Source organism: Rattus norvegicus, chromosome 2, assembly GCF_021556685.1.
Source record: "Rattus norvegicus strain SHRSP/BbbUtx chromosome 2, alternate assembly SHRSP_T2T, whole genome shotgun sequence".
Taxonomy (NCBI): Eukaryota; Metazoa; Chordata; class Mammalia; order Rodentia; family Muridae; genus Rattus; species Rattus norvegicus.
This window is the reverse complement of record NC_141535.1, coordinates 103,629,765-103,639,829: the sequence shown is the minus strand read 5'-3', so window position 1 is coordinate 103,639,829 and position 10,065 is coordinate 103,629,765. Positions and strand designations below refer to the sequence as shown.

Here is a 10,065-nt window from a genome sequence, read left to right as displayed (position 1 = left end):
TTTGTGTTGTTGTCATGTTTGTTTTTTAAGACAGAGTCTCACTCACTCACAACCAGAGTCTCAGGTTGGTGTGGCACTCACTAGCTTTGAACTATTGTGAACCCTTCCTTCTCAATCTCCTAAGCACTGGGATTACAGGAAGGAGTGACTCTCTGACTAAAGACTTTTCTTGAGGTTAGGGGATGCGAGGCAGGTTCTTATTATGTAACTTTGGATGGCCTGGAAATTTCTGTATAGACTGGGCTGACCTCAAATTCATAACATTGTGTTTGCCTCCTCTGTCTCTGCCTCCCAGTTGATTGGAATACAAGCAGGAATGACCACTAATTATCCACTGACAAATAGAGTTTTTTTTTTTAAGAATAGAAATGGGTCCTTTAGACTTGGTTACCTCAAATGTCAGTGAAAAATATGAAATATTCTTGATCTCAACATATCTAACTCCATTTCTCTTGGCTTCTGCTCTATGATGGGATGATAAGATTCTCCAAAGTTCACAAAAATTGCTTCGTGCTAGAACTTAATTTGTTAAAAGAAATGCCAGAGCCCCTCAAGTTTTGAAGAGCTTATTGATGCTCACAGTTCCCCCCTTGAAACAAGAAGACAGAATGCTACACAGGGTCATGCAGGGAAAGTCCTGAGGCTGATCAAAAGAAAGGAGTAGAGGTAAAGAGAAACATAGATCGCTGCCCTTTACTGGCAATACAAGGCAAACAGTTTAGGATTGGCTTGAAAAAAAAAAGTACATTTCATTGAAGGGCAGAGGTGCTGTCCATCTGTCTAGTATCTTGCCCTCTGATAAGTTTGGATGGAGAAAACAGTGTCTTAGCAATCAAACAGACCTTTAGGAGAATGTGAAAGGCCTATTTGCCAGGAAGTTCTTTATTAACCCTATGAGTTACCTTGCTTTGGAAAGGTTGTATTTCTCTGCTCCGAAAAGTCTTCCCTCCCCAAAATTTTATAGCACCATAAAATATGAAAATTATACAAACCAGTATATACTTCTTTTATTATTATTATTATTCTTTTCTTTATTTTACAATCCAGTTGTTGCCCCCCTCCCGGTCTGCCCTCCCGTAGTTCCTCATTCCATTTCTCCTCCTCTTTCTCCAAGAGGATGTCCCCCATATCCCTCTGAGGCCTCCCAACTCCCTAGGGCCTCAAGACTCTTGAGGATTAGGCGCTTCTTTTCTCACTGAGGTCAGACCAGGGAGTTCTCCAATGTATATGTGTTGGGGGCCTTGGGCCACCTCATGTATGCTGCCTGGTTGGTGGCTCAGTGTCTGAGAGATCTCAAGGGTTTAGGTTAGTTGAGACTGCTGATCTTCCTGTGGGGTTTCCCTGTTCCTCAGCTTCTCCCGTAATTCCCTAATTCAACCACAGGAGTCCCCGATTTTAGTCCAATGGTTGGGTATACATGTCTGCATCTGTCTCAGCATAGAAGTAATGTGTATCTGACTGTCCCCTTCATTGGATCAAACTTGTTTTGTATTAAATCATAAGTATTTGGACTAATATTTGACATATCAGTTTAATCAATACTGAAAAAAATGTTAACTACCATAATAGTCACTTTTCTTGAATTATCCCTATAAAGCTCTATGCCAAGAATCATATAAATTCTATCATCTAATCCTTATACAACTGTTTAGGTAAATATATTATTGCTATTGCCACTGTAATAAATTGCCATGCACTTAGTATTCTAATAACATAAATTTGCCTCATACTTTCATATGTCTGAAGCACAAATCACTGGGTGAAAATTGAGACTCAAGCAAGCTACATACCTTCTGTGGGGTTATGGCAAGAATCCGTCACTTTCTTGGTGGTCATGGACTCTAAGTTTGTGTCGTCCTTAAGTTTCTAAGTATGGAGCCATCCACTGGTGGGTTGTTCTCCTAACAAGAGCAATACCCTTAAAGAAAAGTTTTCTGTCACTCCTCTGAAGACATCAATTGTCCATAGTTCCTCAGTGTCTTGGTTACTGTTTTATTGTGGTGAAGAGATACCATGACCAAGGAAACGTATAAAATAAAATATGTAATTGGGGACTTACAGTTTTAGAGTGTCAGTCCAGTTCTTTCAAGGTGGAGAACATGGATGGTAGGCAGACAGTTTTGGCACTGGAACAGTAGCTAAGAGCTCACATCTGATCCAGAATTTTCAGGAAGAGAAAGGAAAATACAAAGAGAAACAGAGCTACTGGGGCTGGGTTGGGCTTTTGAAACCTTAAAGCCCACCACTACTGACAATCTCTTCCAACAAGGCCACACCTCCTAGTCCTTCCTACACAATCCACTAGGGACCACATATTCAAATACATAGGTCTCTGGGGCCATTCTCATTCAAATCACCATACTCAGGTGTAGGGCTTATAGCCGTCCCCACTCCATGCTAGAATGTTGAATGTCTTTGTCATTTGCAGGCAGTCATAGATGCTGTGAGATTCCGAATACAGTGGTTTTACCATGTCTGCAAGACACTGTTTCATTCCATTTCTTCGTGACTTTTGGCTTTATGAAGCTCTCCACTTCCTCTTTTATAGCTGTTTCTAAACCTTGGGTATGAGAGTACAGATGTTCAGTTTGTGGCCGAACAGACCACAGATAGTTCTGCATTAACAATCATGTACTACAAAAAAAAAATTCTCTGACAATGTCAGGAAGCTTTTCTAATCTATGAGTAGTTAGATATGGGTACTATGTTCATTCAGTAAAATAATAGAAATAGGATAACCCCTGTGTCCTAGAGCTTCCTAGCCCTGATTTCATAATCAGACTTATAGTTCCTTTTGTGGAGAGGGTATTAAATCCAGCCGAAAGGTGGTTAGTCACCTCTATAATATTCATGTCATTATACACTAATAGCCATGGACATATCTTTCCATGGAATTCATTATTGCAATTCATGGTGTTCACAGACGAGTAATAATACTATTGATGTTTCCCCACACACACCCATGAACAGCACTTACCACTGCTGTCAAAGCTACCAAAGAGAGGAAGAACTTCCTGACAGTACTTGATTTCTCCATATCCTGTAACCATGTGTGTGATGTCTTATTATCTTACTAGTATTAAGGTCTTCCTATCACGTTCTGATAGTAACCTAGAGCAAGGGTAATAATCTATATTACTTTGGAGGTGTCTAGCACACCTTTAAATAACAACTTGAGGTGAGGTATACCACACCAGAAACTGGGTTTTTTATTTGACAACCTGTGAATTTTGAGCATAATTACTTGTGTAAACTAATGTCTCATTAAAATTTTATTGCTATGGAGAGACACCATCACCAAGGCAACTATTATAAAGAAAAACATTTAATCAGGGCTGGCTTACAGTTTTGGAGGTTTAGTCCATTACCATCAGAGCAAGAAGCAAGGCAGCATACAGGCAGACATGGTGCTAGACGAGCTGAGAGTCCTGTATCTTGATCTGAAGACAGCCAGGAGGAGACTATGTTTTTGTGCTGGCCAGAACCTAAGCATAGTACACCTTAAAGCTCAACTACCTAGTGACACACATCCTCCAGAAAGGCCACACCTCCTCACAGTGCCACTCCCTATGGTCAAGCATTCGAACGCATGAAATCGATGGTGGGCATTCCCATTCAAACTGCCACATTACACTTCCTTGTCCCCATGGGCTTGTAATAACATAATGTGAAAAAGCATTCAATCCAACTTCAAATGTCCCCATAACAGTCTATAATGGTCACAAACTTGTTTAAAGGTCTGAGGTTCAAAGTCTACTTTGATATTCATGAAATCTTTTAACTGCAATCCTTTGTAAAATCAAAATTAAAAAAATAGATTACATGCTGCCAACATAGGGTATCCAAAATGGAGGAAAGCGAGCGTAGCGAGATAATGCTTCACCGCAGAATGATGAAAACTCAGCTAGGAACACTGCAGTTCCATGTTTGACGTCATGATATTCTGTAGATGTTCAGTTCCTTTCAGCTTTGTTGACTGCACCACATCTCTTTCTCTTGGGCTGGTTACATTCCCTTTAGCAGCTTTCCTCTGCAGATATCACATGGCTTTGGCATTTCTAGCCTCTTGGGGTTTCCAAGGCAACCCAAACTTCGCTTTCACAGCTTCACACAATAGCCTGTCTGGGCTTCCATGTACTGACACCCCCGCCATATATGCCTGACCTCAATGACTTTCCGTAGTCATTGAGGAAGATTCCATAACCCCTTTCTGTAGGTTGATGTTTATATGCAGGTGAGGGCTGGCATGAGTTATGTCAGAGGCCATCATTGAACAGGAAAAAGAAAGGTGGGGACAAAGTTTTTCTAAGGTGAGAGAGAAGAGGAAAAAGAAGGAAAAGAACCAAGGTGGAGGTAGGAAAGAAGAACCCAGATCCACATGTGGTCTTAAGTGCCCACAGGGATATTTCTTAAGGGATGGATTTCTATAGGTTAATTTATCTTATCTAGGTGGGCACTTTATATATTTATCATTTGGTTGTAAGTTTATTGTATAGACATATTGTGGATTGAGAATTTAACATATAAATCTGATTGCTAAATTACAGCTTATGGAGCCTTGACTTTAATGGGTTACTGGGAATTTATATTATAACTATACTATAACTACCAGGGGGCAGTTGCTGGGAGTGTGGGCAGAATCCACAATAGGCCAGTTGCTGCTGGACCTCTAGTGTCCTGATTTTACTGGGTAGCTGGGACTAGAGAGTTCCCGTTAGGCAGAGAGACAGTCAGGAGAGGGCAGCTACCAATGGGGGCTGAGAGACTGCCAGGGCTAGAGGATAGCTAGAGGTAATATGGCATGGTGCCACACTGGAACCAGCCACCGCTGAGAGGAAGTTACCCCACAGATGCCACTTGTGGCTAGTGCCATGGTGCCGGCACTAGCATGGGATAAAAGATTCCATTTTTTAATAATTACTGCAGCACCTTTCTTCTATCCTTGACTCTAAAGCCAAAACAATGTGGCCAAAGCTATCAAGTTTTGCTGCTTTCTGGGTCTGGGACATAGTCCTGTCTCACAGTGGCATACTCACCAGCTTTCTGTTTTCAGTGGCTTCCTTTATTGACTTAAGTTGGCCCTCCTAGAACTTGCCCTGTAGTCCAGGCTGCCCTTAACTTAGAGAGCTGCATGCCTTTGTCCCCTGACTGCTGGTATTAAAGGGGTGCACCACCAAGCCTGGACCTAAGCTGTTCTGTAACTACTTTTCACAATATGGAAGGTTATCAGGGTGGAGTCTTACCTTGAGGTCACTACTTCTTTTATCCCACTTCTTAATCTATTTATTCTCTTTAACATGAGACTTAGCTCCATTCCACTCTTTGATGCCCTCCTTTGCCTGAATCTGTACATTTTGTATTTTTTTTCTTCCCCAATTTGCTTCTTTTCATTAAAACACCCTTTATAAAAGTCAACAATAGTAACCACACAACAGACTTTGCTAGGATGATTTTAGATTTCCTTTGATAATGCAATTAACCTAAATCTCTTCACTTTAGCTTTACAAAGATACTTCATACAAAGGAAAAAATCAGTCACATTCTTCACCAAAATATCACAGTAACAATCTCTAGGTATCATACTAAATTGTTCTCTGAATCCTCTTGAGTCAGACTCCCATAGTTCAAATCACACACAGTACCACTATCTTCCACATTCCTACTAGGATGGCCCGTGAAACTCTACATAAATCATCTAACTACTTTTGTAACCCAAAATCCCAAGGTCCACATTCCTCTAAACAAATGCATGCCTTTTGGTCAGCCGTATCACATCAATACCCCAACACCTGGTACCAACTTCTGCCTTAGTTAGGGTTTCCATTGCTGTGTGGAGACACCATACCACGGCAATTCTTATAAAGGGAAACATTTAATTGAAGCTGGCTTACAGTTTCAGAGGTTTAGTCCATTATCATCATGGCAAGACGCATGGTGGCAAGCAGCAGACATGCTGCGAGCGAAGAGCTGACAGTTCTAATCTTGATCCCCAGGCAGCAGAAGGAGACTGTTATACTGGGTATACCTTGAGCAGAAGAGACCTCAAAGTTAGCCTCCACAGTGACACATTTTCTCCAAAAAGGCTACACCTCCTAATATTTCCAAGCATTCAAACACATGAATTCATGGAGCCATTCTTATTCAGACCTCTACAAGAACTTTGGATTAGAAAATCAGTTGAATTCTTTAAGTGGGGTTTAATGGGCTTCCCCCAGTAGGACCATGAAAGACAGTGGTGCTGACAGTAATTTGAATTGTGAGGGCCTGGGTCAAGAGGTTTCAGAGGTTAAAACTGCTGGTATGTGGCATAGAAACTATTCTTGTGATATTATGGTGAAGAATGTGACTTTTTGTCCTTGTCTGAAAAGTCTGCCTGGGCTAAAGTCAAGAGTTTTGGATTAATTCTGTTAGCAGAAGAAATCTGAAAACAGATAATTATAGACTTTATTGTATGGTTATTAATTTCACTCTTATGAAGATCTATAATGAAAAGGAGCAAGCTGAGCAGAAAAAAATAGAATATTTACAATTTGAGAAGAAAAGGTGTACCAGGAAGTAAAATATAGTTGCATATTGTCTTCAAGGAGAAAAACAAATTAAAGAAATACCTGATGTTAAATGAATTAAATGGATTAAAGGAGTGGTGATCTCAGAGCAAGATTCCACCCAGCTAAGCATCCAATTTGTGAAAGGGGACTAAGAAAAGCTCAGAGTCAGCCATTATGGATATGCCTTTAATCCCAGCACTCCAAAGGATCTCTAAGTTCAAGGCCAGCCTGATCTACAGAAGTGAGTTTTAAAACATCCAATCTTAGGCAGTGAAGAAAACCATTAAAACCAGAAAACAGGCAAAGATATAATTGAACAAGGGGGCCATAATCCAGCCCCAGAAAACAGTAGAACTTGGCAGCTTTGGTCACTTTGTTTTGGCTTTAGAGTTGTTATAGGGTCTGCCTATATCCAGCACAACTCAAACAACAGGTCAATACAGGAAACCAAAAATGCATTATAGTCAAGACATTATTAATCCACCATGGATGCAGAACAGATTCAGGAGATAAACTACAACCCTGAACCAAAACGTTACAGAGCTTTTAAAATTGAAAACAACAAACATCTATGTCAAGTTACAATTACATTTTTCCACCAATCAGAATTCAGGGATAGGAAAATTTCCTAGGGACATTGCTTTATATGGTACTGTTGGGAGCAGAATAAAGGAACTTGTCTTAAGTACTGCCATTTTGATGTCAGACTCCAATTTACCTCCCTCTCTGAACAGCAGTATTTCCCAAAACATTCCGTTACCAATATCCTCTCTAAAAAACCATAGTTAACCCAAACATAATGCTTGTTCCTAACAACAGTAAGAACAAATGAATTTGATTGGTTGGGCAGAAACATTTACATTCAATGTCAGTTGACACTGATGGAACAGTTGGGAAAATTCTAATGCCTGAGTTCTGATTGGTAAAAATTATAACTGTAATGTGGCCCAGATGCATGTGGCTTTTGTGCTTACAAACCCTGCTTCTGCCCCTACTTGGTGCTGCCAGAAGAAACAAGGCTCCCGAGTACTTGTCTGGTGGTCCAGATTGATCAGTGACTCTGCTTATGGTGGGAATAATAAAAGATTTTGCTGTTTCACAAGCCCACAGGTATTTTGTCTTTCTTTCCCTGTGGAGCCCAGTGGACATAGTATGATACAATACCTATCCTGTTTGGTGTGTCATTGGTTTGCTCGTTCATGTCTCAACTTGCCAACCAGGATATCAGGTCTCTCTCTCTCTCTCTCTCTCTCTCTCTCTCTCTCTCTCTCTCTCTCTCTCCAAAGCAGGATGTCAGTTACTCAGGGAGTTCTTGGGAACTTAAACTTTATTTAAATTCTATCAAAATGGAAGTTTTACTCAATGGCTTCAGTTTGGTTTCTTCCCATAGAGTCAAGGATAGAAGAGAGGTGTTCTAGAATCTAAGGAAAGTCACTAAAGCCAGGTGTGTGGGCTGGGTGTCCCTTTCATATTGGCACCAGAGGCCATTGTGACACTGAAGCCTGGATTGTCTAGCAGACCCCAAGCACTGGGGTATATTCCAAAGACAACTGCTTACAGGAAGTAGAACTAGAGGAAATGTGTTGCAGTCAACAAAAGGAGTTGAAGATCTGAAGAACATTTTGACGTCAGACATGGGGATGCAGTGTTTGGAGTTTATCCAGCTGGTTTTCCTATTTGCTTTGGTCTGGTATTTTTTATTTTTAATATGTTTCTTTTGAGAACTGTAATATATATCCTATGTCATTGACTTTTGGAAGTATGTGATCTGCTTTTTCATTTTGACTTTTATCAGGAATTACAGTTAAGAGCTTGCAGGAATCTCAGAAGAAATTTTGAACTTTGGACTTTTAAGCAAGTCTGAGACTGTTAAAGACTGTGGGAATTTTTGAAGTTGTACTAAATGCATTTTGTGTTATGATATGTCTATAAGCCTATGAGGGGCAGGGAGTGGAAGGTAGTAGTTTGAATAAAGTGGTCTCCATAGATTCATGTGGAATGGCATTATTAGAAGGTGTTGTTGGAGTTGGCCTTATTGGAATAGGTATGGTGTTATGAGAGGAAGTGTATCACTGTAGGGATAGGCTATATATAGGATGTAGCTATGCTCAGTGTGGCACAGTCTCCTTCAGCTGTCTGTGGATCAAGATGAAGAACTCTCAGCTCCTTTTCCAGCCTGTATGCCACCATGCTTATTGCCATGATGTTAATGGACTGAATCTCTGAAACTATAACCTAGCCTCAATTAAATGTTTCCATTTATAAAATTTGTCACGACCATGGTGTCTCTTCAGAGCAATAAACCCTTAAGACAGGTTGATTGCTGCATGTAGACTTTTGCTACCTGACCTATGCTCCAGGAATGGTACATGCCACCAGCCCTTGCCCAGCTTCCTCTGAGTCCATAGATAAAACACACACACACACAGTTGTTTATTTTCAACTTACCTTCTTGGCACAATTTCTGGGCGCTACTATTTCCCACCTAGAAAATGTGCCCTTATCATTACTCTTAACTCCAAACCTCCTACCTGCCCTAAACTTTAGTGGCTAGTCCCATTTAGTCTCTGCTAAACATCTCTGACCTCTGGTCTATAACAGCAGCCACACCACACCACTCCTCACAATGCTGTCTGGCTTGTTCTTCTCCCTCCAAATCATGGCAAGCTCCCTTCTCCTCCCTTGCAACTCCCTTTTCCTCCAAAGACCTGGAAGATTTGCCTGAACCTTCTGCCCAGAAGTTGGTCCATGGCTTTCTTTACTGACAGATCAAGAACCAATTGGTGAACAGGACTTTAGCATCAAAACTGCCGCTACAATTGATAACCATTTTCAAGACACCAGCGAATATTCAGTAGATACCTAGACCCCACCACCACTGAGAAAAGGTGGCTTTTGGCAATGATCTGGGATACACCTGAAAACAAGGATAGAAACCTCAAAGGACTGCTCCATGGTGTCCAGGAGCTGCTGAGAGTAAAAGCACAGTACCATATCACATTGGGGTAGCTAAATTTAACCTCAAGGTGGAGAGACTTGCAGTGACATTGAGATGGGATTGAGATCTGGTGGCAGGAGGCTTTTGTACTATGCATAAGATCATTCTTTTTGACACCCGCGGATCCCGTCCGGCAGCAGCTCTCTGCTCCCAGACCCCGTGAGAGAGAGAGACCCAAACGCCTGGTCAGGTGGGCACTCCTGAGGCTGCAGAGCGGAAGAGACCACCAACACTGCTCACCCCTGCCCACATCCCTGGCCCAAGAGGAAACTGTATAAGGCCTCTGGGCTCCCGTGGGGGAGGGCCCAGGAGCGGCAGGAACCCTGCCTGAGACACCCCCGGAACCTGAAGGAAACAGACCGGATAAACAGTTCTCTGCACCCAAATCCCGTGGGAGGGAGAGCTAAACCTTCAGAGAGGCAGACAAGCCTGGGAAACCAGAAGAGACTGCTCTCTGCACACACATCTCGGACGCCAGAGGAAAAAGCCAAAGACCATCTGGAACCCTGGTGCACCGAA

At 41.7% G+C, this 10,065-nt stretch overlaps 1 long non-coding RNA gene across 1 annotated transcript in view; it reads right to left on the bottom strand.

Moving 5' to 3' along the window:
* Positions 1-3,307: 3,307 nt before the first annotated feature.
* The window catches only part of LOC148006677 (uncharacterized), a 33,743-nt gene continuing 26,985 nt past the window's right edge, over positions 3,308-10,065 (bottom strand). The window contains exon 2 of the long non-coding RNA XR_015671422.1: positions 3,308-6,025. This is a non-coding gene — a long non-coding RNA (uncharacterized LOC148006677). The remainder of the gene's footprint in view (positions 6,026-10,065) is intronic.